Genomic DNA, 18,465 nt, shown 5'->3' with positions numbered 1-18,465 from the left:
GTTACCTAAGGTAATCATTTTTAGGTCAGCTTTAAGCAATTTTGTCACAGGCTATCAGTGCCAGGAATACCAAAACTAGGACTTCTGTCAATACTGTGTGTTTTTAGCACTACACCTAGGAAGTTTCCTTTCTCTACATAAAACAAGAGAACAGCCAAGGAGATGACACACAAATGAAAATGCTATTAAGACTGTAGGAAACCTAAATATGAGAAAAGCACACCTGAGCTGCCAAAATCTAAGACACTGCTTCTGCTTTGCTTTTTCCAGACAAAAGCACAGTCTTACTCTAAAACATCATTCTTAATGCTGCAAACACTGTAACTGTTTCCCAAAGTTACTACATGGCTTTGCAAGGAGCCTAATGTAAAGAATGGCTGTAGACTAGAGATGATTCTGGCCAGCTTTTGAAGACAAAAAGTGAGAACAAACACAAGTAGAGCACCAGTACTTAAAATATGTGATGCCCTCATCAGTCATCAAAACAACTGAAACATAGCCCTGTTCTACATGATTAGCTGGTGAAGAACATGTTTATTCTGTGGCCATTGATTTTTACTGGATAAAGTAATAAGTTTTGTTTTTCTGCCAAGTATTCATGCACCAAGGCATTTTTTAATGTATTTTGAAATGCAGGATAGCTTAAGTTTTAGAGTAGAAAGTCTCCTCACTAAAATTCAAAGTATGTAAAACCACAGCTCTATCAATCATGCCATCTGTGCTAAAAATGCCTTTTTTTTTTTTTTTTTTTTTTTTTACCACAATACTATTATGTCATGTGCAGGTGGTAACATCTAAAAATGCATCACAGAAGATATATGTAAAACCAGACTACCCATTTTCTTGATCCAAACAGTGAGTAGAAAGGAACCCATGCTGATCTAGCTCATACACCTCTTGGCACTGGAGGCTTCTCACTAGACTTGCAACCCTCACACCCAAACACTGCTGCCAGAAATGAAGCACACAGTTCCCTACACATGTTTCATACCATCAAACCAGACAAAATGGCTTGATCTCACCCAGGAAGGAAGGAGTTCAGCACTGGATTGAGGAGTCAGACAAGCACCATATGGCTAGAAGAGACGGGAAGACAAAAGTGAGGGCTGAACCACCTCTCTCAGTGGCAGCAAGAGTTACATTGGCTCAGCTGTGTTGTCTAATCAAGTATTCTAAATCAATTAAGAGTGAAGCCAATTTGTACACATGAATCTTTGTATTTATAAATGAACTTAAATATTCCACAGTAATATTCCATATGGTTTATATCCTGTAGTATATGGATAGAAACCAAGGACTGACTGAGCTCATTAGCCATGAAAGCACAGTGTTTTATCAGGCAAGCTTTTGTCCAGCAATAAAAAAAAAAAAAAAAAAAAAAAAAGAAAAAAAAAAAAAAAAAAACAGTGAATAGATGAAACCTTCCTGCCCTATAAAATATGGTTTCCTATGCAGGAATATCAGTTAATGCCAGTTCACAGTAAACATGGTGTCCCAGTTGTTCAGGATTGTCACCAGGTTTGTAAATAATTCTGAATCTTCCCAGAACACTACATTTCTCACAGGTTTTAAAGGAACCAGAAGACACTTTCTGTGCATGGAGAGCATTTTCCCAGGTTTTAGTTTAAGCAGGGCTGCTCCAGCAGAGCAGGGTGGCTGCAGACACCTGGAGATAATCCTCCACAGCACCTTCCCCACCTCACCACACAAATGGCTCAGTCACTCATCGTTCAGTGGCCCGGGACAGTGAAGGATAGCCTGTCCTAAGCAGACCTGATCTGGCCATGCTTTGCTTTACAAAGGTGCACAGCAAAGCAAAGCATTTCAGCAGTGACTCAGCACTGTGTATTAATAGCCAGCCTAAGCTCATTTAAGAGCCTGTGGCTGCCATGTGCTGGGACAGACTGTCGAGCTGGCTGGAAGCTCATCACGCATCTTTCAGCAGCGGGCAGCAGCACGACAGGGCTGACAGCACCCTGGAATGGGAACACAGCTCAGGGAGAAGGGGAAGGAGGGCAGGATGCTGCTTTTGAATTGGCTCAGGTCAGCTGCTCAGAGCTGGATTCCCTTTGTCCACAGGAGGAAGTGGAAGTGAGCAGTTGATGAAGTTGCGAAGAATTAAGTGTCTATACAGCCTCCATGCAAGTGGAGTGGAACAGAAAACACTGCTTAGAAGAATCATGTATAGTCATCCTGCATGCACATACACACCTGCATGAAGAAATAAAGTACATGCTTTTGGTCATACTGGAAAGCACAGGGAGGTAAGAAATAGAGTCATCATAATCTGATTAGCTGTGTAATTAAACTGGGAGATCAGTGAGGGAAACTATAAGGAGGGTTTTTTCAGCACAGTATGCTGGAGAAAAAAATGAGAAATCTGGTGGAAATCTAATGGGATAAAGAAACAGATGGTAGGTGGACACCCAAGGGACATGGAATATGCTTAAAGATGATAATGGATAACAATATGATTAAGAGTACATGCAAACTCACAATGCTCTGCATGGAACTGAAATGTAAGTACTAAGGCCATAAACCACTTAATATTATAGATTGCATTTACATATTTTTATAGACATCGACAAGACAAATAGGAACTTACAAAAAATTACAAATTATATACAAAATATATAATGTAAGTATCTTGTCTATTTAAGGGAATGGCTCATGTCGCCATTTGGGAAACTGGCAAGTAACTGTCTACAAATATGATACAGGACCACAGGACACATATAAGAATACAAAATTGACTCACTACAGAAAAGAACAAGTATGAACCACCATCAGCTGAATGACCTGAAGCCTACCTCACACTACATCATTCTACTGTCCTGTAAGGACCCTGGGGGAAAAAAGGTGGATTAAACCCTACCCACTTTTTCCATCACAAATATACCAGCAACTTCCAGCAAAATCTTCCCCATAATGCACTGTTCTCCCAGTTGGTAAATGTGCAGGAGTAGCAACTGCAGTCTAAAAGCTGGACACACAAGCAGGTCCAGTCAAGACGTCCACTGATGCTCAGGTAGTGCTTTCAGTTTTATCTTGAGCACCATCAGATTTGCTACAAAACTCTCATGAAACTATGGTGGTCCTGTGCCTACTAAATATTTGCCAATGATTAAATAATACCTATAAACAGTACAGCCCAGTTGTAGAATTGCTTATTTCTCCACAAAATAAATGAACATTGTATATGAAAATGTCAGATATATACAGATAGATGGATACATACACAAAACAGTGTTAAATGGAGTAAATGTAAACAAATAATAAAAAATACATAAACCAATGCTGCATTTATTATAACCTATTTTATTTATGTAGCTTTATTTTAAAATATGTCTGATGGCACTCATAGCACTGATAAAGACAATAGTAATGCACTAAATATCATTAAGCACTTAAACTAAAATTCTTCCTTTATTATCCCTAAAAAACCACTTTGATTTTATTTTGCCACTCCAGGACAAGAATAACCTCATAACCAGAAGGTCAGAAAATTCTTAGTCTGTTATGAGAGCAAACTAAATAATTTCCAAAAGCAGAGTCCTCTCCCAGGCACAGTCCTGCTTTTGGCTCTCCCATCTCCAACTGGCACTAATTTAAACGAAGGGACTGGTAGATTTCGCACTTCAGCTGATATCAATTACTGCTGTATCACGCAAAGCACTCCCTGAAGTAATCAAGAACTAAGCTGCTTATGGAAGTAGTGTAAAAAGTGCACTTGAAATTAAACAGAAGCCAGTACACAGCAGAGACATAACCATCCCCTCTGTAAGAAAAAGAGATTTAAATGGGCAGCTGCATTCTGCATCAGCAGAATTACAGCCATTTCTGTGAATGGCTTTAAGGTGCATGGAGAGGTCACTGTGTTCCATAGATTGGGTTACTGCAAAGCCAACAGATAATAACTACATAAAAGAAGTAAGTGGGCACTGGACTGCCTTAAAACAGCTGAAGAGAAACAGAATGAGCCAGAATGATGCTGACTCTGATGCAGCTTCAGACCAAGCATCATTCTCTAATTTACTTACAACTAGCAAACTTCCTGATGTTTTGACAATTATAAAATCCAAAGAGCCAAGCCCCAAAACATAGATTTTTTTTTCGTTATCCTAATGCAGGAAAATGGTGGGAGGTAATGCAAGAGGGTCCAATTAAATGTGATGTAAGGAACTGAGGAGAAACAAACTCTTCAGAAACCTAAGTTGTAACAGCTGTCTTGCACTGTTGTGCTTTTGTGTGTTCTCGGGATCCCACCTCAATGGCTTCTGCCCAAGGACAGAAAACTTTGGTTTTTTTAATTTTGAAAATTTTGCTCAAGACAAAAATTTTGTTTTAAGGATGCCCAAAGCAGTACTTGTCATATAGGGCAAGCTCACTCAGCTGAGGAGGCAGCTCAAGTCACTGCGGGTCCCCCTGCTCAGAAAGGGCAGATACAGATTGGCTTCCTGGCACCTTTCCACCCTACAATTTCCTACTGCTATTACACTGATGATTCAAATCTAATTTTAACAAGCAAGCAAGCCTTCTGCTGTCAGCAACCATTGTTCCAAGACAGAAGGAAAATACTTTAAGCACATTTTCATGCCTTTCAACGTCTGCATTGTTGTATTGCTTTTGTTTCTGGAGAGGGGCACAGAAAAGGAAAATAAGGGGAGCACTTCCCAAGATAAGAAGCTAAGATATCAGTGTTGTCACTTATAATTTCCTAAACAAATTTAATTTTCCCAAACAATGCATGGGTGGCAGAAGGGTATTATTCATTTAAGGACTAATGGTTTGAAAATCTAAAACTTGCTACTGTAACAACAGAAGATTCAAACCATATTCCCCTAAGAACACATAAAAACAATCTGGGTTTTTTCTTTTTTTCAAAAATAGAAAAATATTTTCCACATACTTTGGTATAATTCAGTCCTACACAACCACAGTACTTATCTTTTAAAATAATTAAATATATTAATCACAGCTAAGTTTGTGTGTAAATGAAACTGCTCTATCAGTTCAGAAAGAATCTAAAAATTTCCTTGATTATATACTATCTCACAAGATGTGACCATTCACCATGTTTCTAAGTGTTGGCCTAAGAGATCAGAAAAAGGAAAGTAATTTGAAATTCTTTTTGCATATTTTTAAGATGGCCTTCAAAAGCCAGCTCAACACAGAATAACATGCTGAGTTATTATTAGCTGTACAGCAAAAGAAATCATCCCATAAAATGTGCATTATCAGTGAAAAGTTGCAAGGGGTAAGACAGTCACTGAACAGACTTAGTTCTGAAGATTATTGTAGAAGAAGGGCATAAACTCAGCTCCAATAGCCAAGGATAAGACAACAACAAGCATAGAAAAGTCTTCCAGGCAAGGAAGAAACAGCCCAGTTTGTCCTGAGTTATAGCACATTCAAATTAGTTGTATGACATGTCCTGATGTTTATATCATGATTTTAATAAATCTACAATAGAAGATTAAATATATCTACAGGTCTCCAAAATAAAACAAAAGCTGTACTGTGGTGCTGAAATATGCAAGGTGTTTTCATTACCTAGAATTGATATCATAGAAGTTTATTTATACATTGGAATAGGAAATAGCAGTTAACACCCTAAAAGGTGCAGAAAATGTGCAATACACTGCTATACTGTTGTCTCAATGGCAGCAGACAGAACACAGGGATCAGGTGTTGCAGTCCCCTTACACACACATTGTGTAATCTGCCCAAGGTATTTAATTTGATCTCTTTGCTCAAGTCAGTGGCATTTGCATTCATTCAATTCAGCAAGTTATTAATCTAAAAAAGCTAGAGTGTCTTTCATTTCTTCTTGTCTCCAAACTCCATTTGTTCTTCTATAAAATTAATGCCATAAATAAAATGCTGCATTTAGACCTGCTGTGATACTGCCAGCCAATTTTGCTGCCGATAAAGGTCAAGGAAAAAATTATTAAAAAACAAAATAGCACTTCTTTTTTCCAAACTCCCTATATAAAAGAACAGTGCCAAGCATTTAAATAAACTCTCAACATAGGTCAATCCTTAATGGGCTTGCAAGTGAGCTGTGTGCCTTAAGAGCTAACCTTTGGAGCATTACTGAACTATTTCTTACACAGCAACTACTGTGTTGCAACTGCCCTCCAGAAACCTGTGACCATCATCTGAACTAAATAACCAGCATGTATGAAAGCCCAAACCCTAACTGAAGGCCTTAATAAGCATGAATCCAACAAGAGACACAAATTATCTCCTGCCTCTGCTGGGTTTCCTCAAAAACACAGGTTCTGAATATGCAATTATTGTATTAAACACAATGCTCAAACACTGAAAGAAATTGTATTTTAGAAATTCATCTGAGCTGGATTCCTTAATTCCTAACTTCCCGAGCTAATTCTTTAACTTCAACAGTTTTGCCAGCTTTATTAATATTGTTTCCTGATTGAATTCTTTTTCTTATTTCCAGTGTGTCTTTTTATTTTCATAACATCCAAAAAAAGCCTTCTCATATCATAAATCTTCACATGGTTATTACCAGATGATGGCCAACTCATAATTTCAGTTTCTTTTAGCAAAATAAATTGGCTTTAATGTTTTCTACTGGAAAATTAGCTCCTGCAGAACCACCAAACAATTTCTGCAATAAACCCAAATTCTTTGAGCTCCTGGTATCAGTACCACTTATCCATTCTGCACTCCCATACTAGCTAAATATCCTCCATTCCCTATGACAGAAAATACACTTTTTATTTGTTAGTCTTGCAATCTTAAGTCAAAAGCTTGAATCACTGAATGGAAGACATACATGCAAGCTGTACAGTACAGCCACAGTGCACCTTCATGATACACAAGTAACTTCTGAAGGAGCTTCAGGTATTTTGGGCTTGCACAGATTAAAACAAGAAGACATCACTTTGCTATTCCTCATCACTAGCTTTACAACTGAATAGGGTAATGTGAAATAATGAGCTGAAAAAGAGCAGAGAAAGAAAATAAGAAAACTAACACCTAAGACCCCCTGTAGATCCAAAGCAGGGAAACAGGGAAAAAAATGCTGATATTTAGTTCAGAAACAGCTCTACATAGCTTTTTCCAGTGACTATAACTGGAGCAAATAATTGCTATGTTTGTTTACAGATTCATTTGGTGTTTTAGGGACAGCATGCAGGACAGGCTTCTACAAAAGTAAAGAAGTACTATTGCTTTGATAATAACATGTGTTATTATCATACAGTATTACCAGAGATACAGCCCTGTGCATCTGGCTTCAAAGCAGAGGAGATACTGCAGCCACTGCCTTCCTCATGGCAGGCGTGCACACAAACCAATAGGCTATTCTGGATGCATGCTTAACACTGACTTGATAGGTATGAAGCTGCAGACACAAGGTCTTGGGATTTAATGCAATGAAAAACAAAACTAGAATTACAAATGGAAAGCAAGGTATGGCTTGGGAAAATGCAAGATATAACATGTTTGGTATAAAAAACATTCAGATCAGTAATAAGGAAGGTAGGGAAGGAAGGGAGAGAGTGTACTGAGACATAAATGATGTAGGAGGTAATATGGCAGTCAATCTAGAGAGCAGAATTTTAATAAAGAAAAGCATCAGGAATCATGCTAACAGGAAAAAAATATATTCTCTACAGAGAATCTGGACTCTTGAATCTTCTGAATAAATGAAGGTGGGTCTCTCAAAAGCAATAAGGTAAAGAACTGACATTTGAGTAAAGAAAGAGATAATTTTTTACATGTGAAAAATGGTAAAGTGGGCAAAGAGATAGTGGGGTAATTGTTTACAAATGTCTAGAGGAAGAATGTGCATAGAAAAAGGATGACATTTTCTAACAGTGATGGAAACTCAAGAAGGAGTACATGGAAAGTGGAGGATTTTTTGGTGGTTTGTTGGGATTTTTTATGTAAAAATATTGAGGTATTATAGCTAGAAGGAAAGGCTTTTTGGATGGGAACAACTGTTGGCCTTTAAAAAACTGCCAGACGGAATACTGCAAAGATACTGCTGGACTAAGTAACAAAAAATGAACTAACGGGAACAGTCCTGTATCAGAAGCAGGAATGCCTTGGATAATGTAAAAAACCATTTCCCAGTCTGCTTATCTGTACACTATGCATACAACTAAGATATATTACCTGAAAATTTGTGCTCCCTTTTTAAAACAACAGTAATGAACTTTATCACTGATTTTAACGGGCTTTAATAGGAGGAAGCATATATTCAATTATTTTATTACATGCTTTGAATATAAATGGTAAGCATCTGCACTCTAGTTTACTCCTTCCATCCTCACATAAGAACATCCTCTCATAAGAACAGCACTGGCACATTTTAGAATTCAGAGCAGCCCTCTCCAGCCCAGCCGCTTTCTTGGCTGGTTTGCTGGGATCTATATATCCAATCTAATTATTTTGATTCCCATTTCCAACCCTATCAGTGGTGCAGTGGTGCAAGAAATCAAAATGCCAGTCTCCTGAATGTGTTAGAACCTAAAAGCTAACAGCTATTCATTTGCAGAAGCATCACTGCACGGCCCAAAGCCCCTGTCACCAGGCAATTTACGTTCAGTGCTCTGGATGTGACTCGAGAGGGGTTTCCCAGTGTACCAATACAGAGCATTTCATATAACATTTCAGATATGCTACAGGTTGTTGCATCATCTTATTTTGCCACAGCATAACTGACTAACAAAAAACCCCCAGCAAAGCTTTGTTCACATTTTGTCTCTTTTTTTTTTTTTGTTATTTTTTCCTTTTGTTTTCTTAAAAGGCAAAAAATAGGATCATACAAGCTTATCTTCCCTTAAGTGATCAGAAGAGAGAGTCAGCAATAATCCTGCCAAAACACCTACTACCCTCTCAAATCAGGGGGATCATATGTTGCTCAGTAGCTGAATTTCCCTGTGGATCTTTTCTGCTTATAAGTTGTCTCCCTCTTGAATTACAGTCTTACTTAGATTACTAATGCTCAGCACCACCAAAAATATTCCCATTCATTTCTCCGGCTTTTACAAACACGATAACATGATTTGTGTTTAAATATAGGCATCACCATTTTACTTTTTATTATGAATATCATATGTTTGGCAAGCTGTCTGACCTTCCTCATGATGATGAATGCTGCAGCAAACAATTTGCTGTATCTTTAAAGAAATGGCCAATTCAATTACATTATGCCAGAAGCTTTCAAATCCCTCTCTGCCAAATGTCTTTGCTATATCCTGCCACAGACAGCCCATTTGTATTCCAGCACAGTAGGACACTTGTTTTGTTGAAGCACACAGTTCTAGTTAGGTACTATCAACAGAGCAGCATTTCAGCTCTCCAGCTCTGTGCTCCTTCCACCCCCTCTACCCTCGGTTATCAGGATTTTCAATTTTACCGACCAAACGCGTATGCATTACTAATTATGTGCATGAAATGCAGCAGTTATCGACTGCTACAACAAAATACATTAGTGACCAATTACAGGAGTTCTTGGCAGCAATGGTTATCACTCTAGTGGATTTAATCATTGCACTTAAAGTGAAGCTTGAGATTCCCTTTGAGATTACACCACTAATTGCTTCTGTTTTGCCAGTTACTGCAGAAGCTGTTTGTAAAAAGGATCACTAAAGATGCTTTCTAAATATGGGAAAGCAACAAACAGATGAAGCCTCCTGTAATGAGTGTCCCCCCCAGTAAAGCCACAGTGTCAATTTATTCATACCACAATGCTCCTCTCCGATTCATGCCCCCCCTCACCTCTTTTTTGCCTCTCATTTCTTGTTATTTGGGCAGACAGCAACAATACAGCTGCATTGCTATTCATGTGAATCAATCATTTACTTATATAGATACTGAGAATATTACACTGCAAAAATAAAAAAAAAAGCTTCCCCCTCTCTTCTGTGTTTGCAGAGAGGATACTAATTATTAATATGGTTATGGCAGAATGTTTAAATGGTCTTAGACCTTAAAAGAAAAAGGAAATAAAAAAACCCCAACCTAAGCCAAGTGCATGATTTATTACACATACACTACCATCCTAATAGGCTTCCACTCTCTAGGAATTCCTAAAAACAAACACTCCTCCTTCCAAGGAATTTGTAATATAACATATTGTTCTTTAAAAGCCCACATCTACTTCCAGGTCGTCAGTAGTGATGAATTATCTGGTTTACAGCCTCATAAAGTAAAAGTGTCCATATATTTTAATGCTGAGGCCAACCACAGGACTTTGGTACCTTCCAAATGTAGTGATATACAACTTGCCAAACAGCAAAGAAAGGCTTCAGGTGAAACAAAAAGACATCATTCTCATCAACATTTTAGGTCTGATCAAAATAAGTAGTCTTTCAAAGACAAAAAGAATGGGGAAGGATTACAATTACAGTTTTGTTAGCTGAGAACAAGCTATTTTAATCAATAAAATTTTTAAAAGAAATTTGTTTGGCTTCTTTTCATTAACATTTTCAGCAACTAAAGCTTTCCACTATTGAAACACCACTTTGTGAACAACAAAGAAACATTCTCAAAAACATAAAAAATCCCCAATAATCCTCAACAAAAATTTTCTCATGAGATTAGAAAACCTTCCATATTTGTCTGAACAAACATCAACATTTTTTAGGATTTCAATAGATGCTAGGTTGATAAAACTTTAATTAGAAACTTAATTGATCCCTGCGAGAGAGATACTGTAGAGAAAGAGTTTTAAATCCCCAGAGACTTCTACACTATAAACAGCAGAGCATATGACATCTTAAAAAGCTGTCAGAAACCATACACGGTGATTTTCAAAAATAATAGCAATCTCTGTGAAATTAACTGATAAAAGAAGTTGAAATGTTTCATCCTACAGTAGCAGGCTACAGCAACAGTACCATTTGGCTTCACTTCAGCCTCTAAAAATGGCACAGACCAATACCTATCAACCCCTGGAAAAGAACAAAATGCAGCACAACAAGGGTTACATCACAGATACATTTATCTTGCTTCACGCTCAGATGTAGATTTGTACAAAACCTGTTGATCTTTCCAGAACAGCAGCCACAAGAACTGCTATACATAGGATGCTCTCAAAACCAAGACCAGTTCATTTCCATGCTTAACAGAGAAAATCTTGCCCCAAGGCACTCAATTTCAACTCTGAATGAGAAAATCTGTAGGTGATGCAGTAACTACAGTAACTGGCAAATAATAAACTGGGTAAAACACCTAGAGATCAATCCTGTATTCATGAAGGAACACACTACACAATTCAATTGGATTATCCCCATTTCTTAGTTCACTAGTTCTGGACTTCTACCTTATTAGACAACAAATAAGGAAAATTTTCAAGTACAAAGTAGCACAGCACTGCCACAGTATCTTTGTCACCATACCTACAGGTTCTCCAGTCCAGGAGACTTACTGCCTTTCTTTTGTATGGGCAAGCTCCTGTCTCATGTACACAAGCACAAAATCTAAACTACAATTCCAAGAAGATTGCAATTGTATCTGGAATTTCTAGTGCTGTCTTTCAAATGAGGAAACAGGAATGAATCAGGAGAAGAAAATATTCCCAAAATGAACTGCTGAGCTTATGTAGCACCCAAAATATAAAAGGTTGGGAAATAGCTGCCTTTCATCACTGTCAAAAGCAATAGACTAAAATATGCAGAGTAGGACTGATAACACAGGAAATAAATGAAAACATTTGCTTCATGTTAGTATAGAAGTTAAAAGAAACAAGGCAAAAACCTCTCTCAAAGGTCCCTGCTGGATTCAAAACAGAGCTTTTGAGCCAACTGTGATTTCAAAACATGCCACTATCATTTAAGAACACTGAACTTCTCTTCTTTAATAAACCTTGCACCTGTTTGCTAGTCCAGAGACCTAATTCCTAAAACCATACACAGCAAGTGCAAGACAAGGAACCAGAATTTCAATGAGAACAGCCAGTACACAGGAAAGCAACCAGTTACTTATAATCTCAGGCATTATTTGTAATTCAGTACCTAACTTACAAATCAAAGAATGATAATGCTAAATGATACCATGATGTATTTCTTAATGAATTAAAAGTTTCATGTGTGTATAGCTCTCAAAGCCTGGCAGATTTTTAAGTTACATATTTAATTCTCTTCAATATTGAAAGGAATGAGAGACATTTTTGTCTACTACTTTACTGCAGGGACAAACACAGTAAATACTCCAGCAAAATGAAATACACTTTTTAATGCAGTGATGGGATGGATATCAATTTATAAGTTAGTGCATTAAGTACAAGAATATGAATAAACCACGGCACATATTTGGAATAAACAGCACTGGTAATAAGTTTAGACTAGATTAAATTGAGAGACTCAGCTGGTAAGTATTGTTTTCAAAATTTAATGTAGATACCAGTAAGGATATTTAGCTTAGTAAAGCTCTCTAAAACCAAAGATAATTCTTCTAGCATGAGAAATGCCAGCAGGAAGAAAGGCTCCAGCTCTAGCAATTGTTTCAGAAAACTCAATTAACTTGCCCATTTTTAAAAATATGTTACCAGTAGAAAGAAGTTTCATTCTATAAAAAATTTATCTGCTCATTAATATTACAGAGATTTCATATATTAATATGTATGACTAAATAAATGCATTAAATAAGTAACACATCAACATACCTTTTCGACATGTAAAATAATTTTTTGCAACCAGAATAATGCTTGGGTTGCCCAGAAAGAAAGCTATGTGGATAAATGGAAAATACTCTTCCTGTCTTTCAGAACACTGTGTAGGGCTGGGGGCCTCCAGATGCCAAGGAATGTCTACTACATGCCCCATCCAAGCTGATGAAGAAAAGCTGTCCCTGTCCTGTTTTAGTGAAAGCAAATCCCAACCAAGACAATAGTTTTTGTCTCAAAAAAACCCTCATGAAGCGAGCATTCATCCTCTCCAAGACAACCTCCCACGAGGCCATCTTCTCCGCCTTCCCCCTCTGATGACCTCATATTTAACCTGGCCTGACCCCCAGTTCTGCTGAGTCTCAGTGCCTTACTGGGATTACAAACCCGCAAGATCAAGTTAACAAGCTCTAAGAAACTCAGACACTAGTCTGATACCAAGAAATGCTGCTTATAAGCTATGTTTCATTCTATGGAGACTTCAAGGGTAGCAATACAGAGAAAACCTACTGCAAAGCACTGAAGGCTCTATACCACATTCCCTCCCTTGCAGGTAGCCCTACCACTTCTGGTCTTTGTCAATTTAAAAGCAAAGCATTATCTAAAGTTACAACTGCAACTAGGCATGGAAATGCTGAAAAATATTTCACAGTTTTAACATTTTTTAAAGTTGATTTCCACTAAGTATTCACTTACTCAGGTGCAAGAACAGTCAAGCTCCCCAGTTTCCCCCAGATTTTCTCTTCAGGCCAGTTTTATCCTTAGGTACCTGTGCACAATTAAAAAAATAATTAATTTACATGACTCTTCATAATTTCATCTCATGATTATATCAACTTTTATTGCCCCAATTTAAAAATTCGTGTCTCCAACATTTCTCACAGAATTATTTCCCATCAATATGGTTGACCAGGAGCAAACTCAAAGCCATTTTCCCCATGTAAAAACCTGGGTTTTATTTGACCAGTATATATATATATATATATATATATATATTTTTTTTTTTTTTTTTTTTAGATATTTACCATGACCCTAAATGAGTTTTCTGAAAGAAAACTCATATAAATTCAACCTAATAGATGGTGGGATTGCATGATTGAGGTATCTTTCATCACTTGTTTTTAGGAGTACAAACAGAGAGCACACAGTTAAGCCTTTGTTAGACACATATTTAAGCTACCTTAAAGCTGTTAACATGTGACAAGCAAATCCTACATATTTAATTACTACTTTAAAAATTGAAAAAAGGTTCATGTACAGGTGCACTGTCACTCAATTAAGGAGCTCAAAAAATAGAGTTACTCTTTCTCCTGGCATTACTATGAATTAAAGAAACATTTTCAAAATCTGCCATTCAGCCATATGGAATCAATTTTTGCAGACATATGGAGCTCCAATTAAATAAGTGTGGCTTTGCTGACACAAAAGTCCACCTGCACGTATTCAAATTTTCCAGAATTAGACCATCTAATTTAGAGCAGCTCATTTAACAGTAACAGAGTAGAAAAGCAATGTATTTGATATGACACAACCTCTGTAACCAGTCTCCTTAAACAGCAATTGCAGCCTTACTTTTGACCATGGTCAGGATATAATCAGATAAGATTGAATTAGTTCTCCTAAAATACAGCTCCAATTATATCAGATCAAAAGAAAATAATTTTTCATCTTCTCCATCATGGAAAATTAGGCAAGGTACAATTTTTCAAAGAAGATTTTACCAGAAGTCAACAGAAATGTAAAACCTGACTGTAATCATACTTCCTAGCTTCTTCTAGGGTTTTTGCACATATTTTCCCAGAATAAATGAATGGGAAGCATGCCATTTAAAGAAACAGAAGTCAACAAGCTATATACGAACATCAACATCCTAAATAAAATCATATTATAAGATAGGCCTCCAATGACACAGAAACAAATTTTTAAGGTAAGCTCTACTGAAGTTTTTTCTTTTTTTTTTCTTTTCTTTTTTTTTTTTTTTTTTTTCCAAGGAGTTGAGTTGCAGTTAACTGGGCACCCGTGCTCAAATCTAGTTTGACTGAGTTTGTATTAGGTGATAATTCACAATTTTTTTTCCATGGGACCCCAACCTCATTTAGTGAATATAGTAGCTAGAAGAGAGTAGTGAAACTTTACCCAGAGGCTGCATTCCATATGGTCACAGCACAGCTCTACATACTGCTCCAGGTTATCCTGTGCTGTTCCAGAACTGCACTCTGAGGACAGAAACGCCCATTCACGGGCAGAGCTCCTCTTTGGTGCTGGCAGGTAACAACAGACCCCTGCCAGGGCTGTCAGATGATCCCAGAGACAAGAAAACTTCAGAATCAGGAGCCTTACAAACTTTACTGTTCAACCAAGTTCCTAAAACTAATTTTTCAGAGTACTTAGCTTTCTATAATACCTAAACTAATTTCCTGGAAAAACTGTATCCATCGAGTTTCTTAGCTAAGGTGACAGATCTCGCCTCATTTGTGAGCTGCCCCACTCACTGTCTTAGGGTTTCTACAACAAATAATAGCACATTTCCAGAGACCTGTCCATCTTTGCTGCAGCTTCAGACTTATCTGTTCCACCTGGAAAGACCACACTATTCGAGAGATCTTAGAATTTAAAACTGTATCATAATACAAATGTCCAGGGGAGCTCAGTTAACATATTTTAGATAATTCCACACCTTCCCAGCGTTGCAGGACTTGCAACACTTTGCAGCTCTGTATTCAAAGCAGCTGAATAAAGGTTGTTTTTTAAAAGACAGTAGCTATGAAAAAGAAAAAGCTTCATCTTGCTCAATACAGATATTCAGCCTCCCTCAAAACTTGGTCACTTCTCATCCAAGCCTTATTATTGCCCATCCTGCCTGCGGACATGTGCTGCTGCCCCCATCCACTCTTGTCTTTAGGCTCAGTTTTCTATTTGGGACCCAGTCGTGCCTTCCTGCCTCTTTTCAGTGACCACTTCATTCTCAAGTTCATTATATGATATTGCTCCCACCCCACAACCAGAGTCCCATTAGCTCCAGCTCTCCTACACCAGCACTCCTTTTAATCTCTCAGCTCTCTGCGCCCTTCACAGATCTGTTCGTTTTTCCATATCACTTTTCACCTTCCAATGTTTTTCCCACTTTTTTACTCCCCGACTCACTTCCTGTGCTTCCCTCTTGCCCTGGCAGTTTCCAAATTTCTTCTCAACAACTAGCTCCATGTGTTTTCCTGGTTCCTACTTAGTCTTTGTGATTAGTATGCCATAGCCATGGCTGCTATGCTTTGTGCAGAACTCATTTCTAATGATGGGTGTTAAAGAGATCTGTACAAGGGCTAATGAGCAGGAACACTTAATTTCAGGATCCCAGAAGAACTGGAGCAGAAGAGAAGCCAAACCAGCAGTGCAGAAATAGAATTTTAGGCATTTAAATAACTCACTACAGACACCTATATATTTAGATGTCAGGGCAGCTGTATGAAGGCTTTGTGGACTGTAGCTACTTCTGTCTTGCTGTTACATTAACACTATCAACTCTTTTAAATTTAAAAACAGTATTTCTACAATGAACCAAAATAAAGCTACTTAGAGCCTAAGTCTCAACCTAAACTCAATCTACATCTCAGTTAACAGCAAGTTACTTATACCTTTTAAAACCATTTTTTTCCAAACAGAAAACATCCCTCAAATCAGTCAAACATATTAAAAACTGTGGGGGAGGGAAAAATAGGTTTTAATCAAAAACGGGGTTTTCTTGGCACTATTTACCAAGGATAAGTGTTCTTATCTTTATTCTACAGAAGAAAGTAGATTGTAGCACACCTTCATCTATTCTTGCCAGAAAGTATGAGCTAACCAAATACATCTTTCTATTCTCAAACCTCCCTGCCTGTGGTGTGTGGGTAGGTTAAGAGTACTCAGGCTTAAAGTGATTTTATAAAATCATAGAATACCAGGTTGGAAGTGACTCCTTGAATCATCTGATCCAACCTTCCATGGCAAAAGCACAGTCTAGGTAAGATGGCCCAGCACCCTGTCCAGACAAATCTTAGAAGCGTCCAATGCTGAGGAATCCACAGTTTCCCTGGGGACATTATTCCAATGGCTGACTGTTCCCATTGTGAAAATTTTTCCTCTTGTGTTCAATCAGCATCTCACCAAGAGTAACTTTTAACTATTACCCTTCATCTTTTCCATGGGACTGCTAGTAAAAAGGGAATCTCCACCATCTCTGCAGCCACTAAGCCTTTTTTGCACAAGGCTGGACAAGCTCCATTCTCTCACTTGGCAGATTCCCAGTCCTCTAATCTCTTTGTGGCCGTTCTCTGGACCCTCTCCAGCCTGTCCTCAAGTTTGTGCACAGCGAGGACCAAAAGTGAACACAGCACTCCAGGAGTGGCCTGGCAAGCACTGAGTAGAGTGGGACAATGATTTTAATCTCTGCTGGTGATTCCCTTGTTGATGCAGCCCAGAACCCCCTGGCACGGCAGCACACTGCTCTCTTATATGGAACTCACTGTCCACCTCAACACCCATGTGCCTTTCCATGGAGCTGCTTCCCAGGTGGGTAGATCCCAGCCTGATCTGCACTCCTGGATTATGGACAGATCCTTCCAATGCTACTACTGTATCACTGCTACTGTGGCCATTTAATAAGAGCATACTTTACTTAATGAATACAGATGAATGATTCAGTGCCAGAAATTTTCTGCTAAAGAGAAATTTCTCTTACGTCTTGATTCTTCCAGTAACAAATCTAAAAAGAAAAAATATCTCCCTGATTTAACTGAAAAACATCCCATAGAATAGTTACTTTTTTATATTTAAACAGCAAATTATCAAAAATATTTAGGTACATTACAACAGCACAACCTTCCAACCTTTTTGTGTGTCCAACATATAAAAACTAAGTATAAATGCAGTATCATTAATGAATACAGTATTTACAAACAAATCACTCATTCCTCTATTGAGCCACACTGAGTTAAGTACACTTTAATGCTGAAAGTGGTATCTAATTATCTTTATTTGATCCAAAATGCAACAGGGAAATAAAAATGTTCAAAAAACTCGGATCTTGCTGAGATTGAAAGGTATGTGTTAGGATAATATAAGATGGTATTTATTCTTATTTCTTCTGAAGAAATCTCAAACAGTCACATGAATGTATTTAATTCATACAACTGCTTGTTCTTTCACTTCTTATATTTCCTGCTGGTTGAGGGCAGGAAGAGATTTAGTTATCCTGTCTCCCATCCCCAGTATTGCCTGACCCAGGAAATTCACCACTGTCACTTCCCATGGAGGAGAAAGGAGGACAGTCAATATGAATCATGCTCTGGAAACTGGGCTTCAAAACCTAACTAATGCAATGACTACAACTCATACAGAAGCCAATTATCACTTGTGATCTGAGGCATTACTCCAAAGCTGGCACTCTGACTATCCTATTAATAAGTATATTCAAATGGTTTGCTAGCTAGGATAACAGGAAATTAGTAACACAGCTATTAGTAGTAGATTGATTCTGAATTAAGTAACAAACAAAAAACCCAACACATACACACATGAAACCCCTCAAAATACAAAAAAATACTACTGGTAAACTGATCAAAAAGCCATAAAACAACTCTAAGTTGCCTCCTTTTATTTTAGGAAATCTTTCTACTGTTTTTTTTTCCCTTCCTCACAAGCTCTTGGCATCCCTTGTACCATGATGTTTATATTCTAGTTTCCATCACCAGCGATATGAAAAATACACTTAGTTCACCCACACATATGTCCTTGACAGACGGGTCAAGAGAAAGACTTACAAATGAAGGTCTATCATTTTTCCCCCA

The 18,465-nt window shown here is 37.7% G+C and overlaps 1 protein-coding gene across 2 annotated transcripts in view; it reads right to left on the bottom strand.

Moving 5' to 3' along the window:
* TBL1X (transducin beta like 1 X-linked) overlaps positions 1-18,465 on the bottom strand; it is a 189,140-nt gene that overhangs the window by 121,350 nt on the left and 49,325 nt on the right. The window contains exon 2 of one of the 2 annotated variants that reach the window (XM_056487041.1): positions 13,340-13,412. The exons of the other annotated variant lie outside the window; for it this stretch is intronic. The gene's annotated coding sequence lies outside the window, so the exon portion shown is untranslated. The remainder of the gene's footprint in view (positions 1-13,339; positions 13,413-18,465) is intronic. 2 annotated transcript variants of the gene reach the window in all.

This window comes from Oenanthe melanoleuca, chromosome 1, assembly GCF_029582105.1.
Source record: "Oenanthe melanoleuca isolate GR-GAL-2019-014 chromosome 1, OMel1.0, whole genome shotgun sequence".
Taxonomy (NCBI): domain Eukaryota; kingdom Metazoa; phylum Chordata; class Aves; order Passeriformes; family Muscicapidae; genus Oenanthe; species Oenanthe melanoleuca.
This window is presented reverse-complemented; position numbering and strand designations above follow the sequence as displayed.